The sequence below is a fragment of the Galeopterus variegatus genome, unplaced genomic scaffold (assembly GCF_000696425.1).
Source record: "Galeopterus variegatus unplaced genomic scaffold, G_variegatus-3.0.2 Scaffold540, whole genome shotgun sequence".
Lineage (NCBI taxonomy): Eukaryota > Metazoa > Chordata > Mammalia > Dermoptera > Cynocephalidae > Galeopterus > Galeopterus variegatus.
This window is the reverse complement of record NW_007726651.1, coordinates 224,909-228,328: the sequence shown is the minus strand read 5'-3', so window position 1 is coordinate 228,328 and position 3,420 is coordinate 224,909. Positions and strand designations below refer to the sequence as shown.

Genomic DNA, 3,420 nt, shown 5'->3' with positions numbered 1-3,420 from the left:
AAAAAAAAAAAAAAAAAAAAAAAAAAAAAAAAAAAAGAAATGAGGAATAGACCCAGGGAAGCTGGGAGCTTCTCTAAGCCCACACAGCTCAGAAGTGGTTTTTACATGTGGGTCTGTCCAAACTGGCAGACCAGGCTGTCTCTCTTTTGCCTGGGCCCCCTTGTGTACGAGGCCCCTCAAACACCGCAGAATACAGTGGGGGGATTTCAACCTTTCCTGCTGGAGAGCCCATTGTGCTAGGTGCTTTGGGCCCCCTGTGCGTTTCCTCCAGAAAACGCCAGTGAGCACTGAGAAAAACATCAGGACCGCTCTTCTAAAACATCCAGGGAGTCTAATTTCTCTGGAGCCTTTCCCCAAACATCACCAGATTCAAGTTGAACTTCTGATAGCACAGGGTAAAACCTTCAGAACAATCAACATTGTGAAGATGGGAAAATACATGTAATTAACCCCCCGGCTATTTCTTTGAATTCATGGAGGTTTGAAGGGGCTTCATTTTAATTTTTTTAATCATGCTGGCTATGTGCAGAGGCCCAACTACCATGTACCCAGGAGAGAGGAAGAAGAGAGCTCGCGGTGGACGATACGATGTTTTTCTCCTTCAAAAGAACCCAGACAACTGAACGTGCTACAGCCTCACAGTTCCAAGATGTCTCCTGTGCTCGCCCCCCAGCAAAAAGCATCTGTATCCCTCTGATACCAGGATAAACCCAACCTTTTATGCAGCCATTGCCGCCTTTGCTTCAGTTCTGTTTCAGAGGGGGACAGTGCTTATCGGAACGAGAAATCACCTGCAAGGGGCAGAGCTGGTGGAGTCCCTAAGAGGGGAATAAGAAGGGAAAGCCCTTGTCGCCTGCCTGCATCTCCCTGGGACGCAGCAGACAGGCCTTGCAGGGTGCGGCGGGCCACTCATACCTCCCACCTGCAGTTTATTTGCTTATTTGTAATAGAGCTCCTATTATTGAGCACCTACTGTGTGCCTGGCCCTTTATAAAATCAGATCTGATTTTTGCCACATTCCTTTGGAAGGCTGCCATTAGCTGTCCTCCCTCACCTCTGATGGTCAGAACCTGGTCAGGGACAGCCCCGTGACCACAGTGCATGCAGGGTCTGATGGTTGGGCAGCTTCCTCCTTCCCACCCCATCTGGGGGTCTCATGGGCTCCCCACACATGTGACCCTGTCTGGAAAATAATTTCCACTCACATGGTTATATTGCTATCCTGGCTGAAAGAGCACAGGCTAAAAAACATTCAGAAGTTCCTGACTTGTTGCTTAGAGATGGCACCAAAAAAGCAGGTTGATCTAGGCTAGTGCCTATTTTCTCAAAAAGTTCCTCCGGCTCTCCCTGCCACCTGCACACGCTGGGTACCCAGCTGTCTGGGTGGGCAGTCTCCTTCCTCTTGGAGGAGAGAAAATCAACACAGCTGGAATCAACCGGCAAACCTCCCACCCCCAAACCCCAGGGTCACAGCCATCCAGGAGCTGGATGCTGGAGTCTGGCCCCCGAGCTGGGAGGACACAGAGCAGTACTCACAGGCAGCAGGACTTGCTTGCTCTCCGTCCACTCTCTCTCCTCTCCTCGGTGACAGTTAAAAGGCACAGAGGATGTGATTGCCATTTATGTAGACAAAGTGTCTGCCTCCCCGAAGCCAATCAGAGCGGCTTGCTCTGCATTATCTACCAAGCAGCATCTCCAGCCCCTCCAGCCCAGCATGTGAGAGCCGTCTTGGAGCCCAGCAGGATGGAGGGAAACAGCAGAGCCAGCAGTGCCCGGGGGACAGGGGCCAAGGAAAAATGGGCTCTGTGCTTGTGGTCACCGTGTGGGACACAGACTTGGGGCCAGTGCTCCTGGGGACTCTCCTAGCAACTCTGAGAAATCCTAGGCTCTATCCCTGGGGTGAATATGGGGCCAGCACAGCATGCGAGGAGCACTGGCTCTGGCTGGGCTCCTTTGGTGAGGGGCGCTTGGGACCCCGCCAGACACAGGAGGGACAGGAGAGGGTCCCACACCTGTTACTCCAGATGAGAAAGCCAAACGAGAAGCAGATTAGGATTTGGACCCAGGCTCATCTCATTCAAAGTCCTGCTCTGTTACCCTTTAGCCTGCTAGCATCCAACACAAGACTAGTTTGGGCTCAGTCTCTTCTCCATCCACTGGGCAGCAACAGGGAGGAGCATCCCCCTCCTCCCCGGGCTGACCGGTGCAAAGGCGGGGCCAGATCCGGTTTCTCCTTTAAAGTGCACACAGCGTCATGTGAACTTACAAAAGGGGACTGGGCCATGGAGATGAGGAAGGGCAGTGAACAGAGTCCTCTCAGATAAGGAGCAGCATGCAGGTGCCTCTGCATGTGTGACCACATGCACACGTGCACGCATGCATCACACACATGCAGGAACACATACATGCACACTTGCACATACACACACATGCACATGTTCAGGGCCTGTGGTGCAGTCTGGAGACTGAAATTCCCCAAGGAGAGCCATCCCACTCTGGCTTTAAGCAGCATCTTTTCAAAGGAGCTGGGACAGATGCAGAGGCCTTAGAGACAGCAGGACAGGGGAGGGGGGAGGGGCTGCAGGAAGGGAGTGGCAGGGGGGTGGGATGGGAGAGTGGACGCTGGCCACAGCCTGTGGACAGGCAACTCCCTTCCCGGGTGTGCACAGATCTGCAGGCAGCAGCCACATGGACAACGGAGGCAGCAGGTGATTAGACCACACCTGTGCAGGGGGCATGGAGGGAGCGCCGCAGGAACCATGATCCAGAAGGAGCACGAGCCAGCAAGGGAACGGCTCATCCCTGCAAACACTGAGAGATCAGCGATGACCACAGACGTGGGGCCGCCCTGGCCATGAGGGCCGGAACTGGACAGACAGACATTTCCTGAGCAAACCCCCCTCCATCCTGTGGAGCACAGGCCTCCCTGTCTCCCCCCTGGTGATGAGGAAGAGTGGGGGTACTGGTAGGGGAGGACTGGCCAGGAGCTTATGGATCCAGGTGGGGTGACTGTATCCATGGGTTTCCAACAGGCTCCCAGTGAACACGATAATGCAGGGAGGTGACACAGGAGTGGATACCCAGGCACAGACCTCAGGGGGTTGGGGCTGTGAGAAAAGAGTGAAAGCTTGCATTTCAGAAAGAGTTACCATAATAATGCCTAGCATTTGTAACTGTTTGGTTTTGGGCATTTACACATAGGACCTTTCAATCCTATGCAACTACTTTATGGGGTAGACATTATCATTATCCCTATTTTTCAGATGAAGAAACAAAGGCCCAGAGAGGTTAGGAAACTTGCTGAAGGTCACACAGCTAATGTGTGCCCAGCAGGGCATCCTGCATGCTCCTCACCACGTGTTTAAAAATCATGGCAGCTGATGCTTGGAGAGTCAATGGGGGGGGGGGGGCAAGGGGGGG

General features: G+C 53.3%; 1 protein-coding gene across 6 annotated transcripts in view; it reads right to left on the bottom strand.

The window, feature by feature from the left end:
• The window catches only part of DDC (dopa decarboxylase (aromatic L-amino acid decarboxylase)), a 77,252-nt gene that overhangs the window by 70,007 nt on the left and 3,825 nt on the right, over window positions 1–3,420 (bottom strand). For 5 of the 6 annotated variants that reach the window (XM_008569872.1, XM_008569875.1, XM_008569877.1 and 2 more), the window contains exon 1: window positions 1,537–1,593. The exons of the other annotated variant lie outside the window; for it this stretch is intronic. The gene's annotated coding sequence lies outside the window, so the exon portion shown is untranslated. Of the gene's footprint in view, window positions 1–1,536; window positions 1,594–3,420 lie in introns of those variants that run through there. 6 annotated transcript variants of the gene reach the window in all.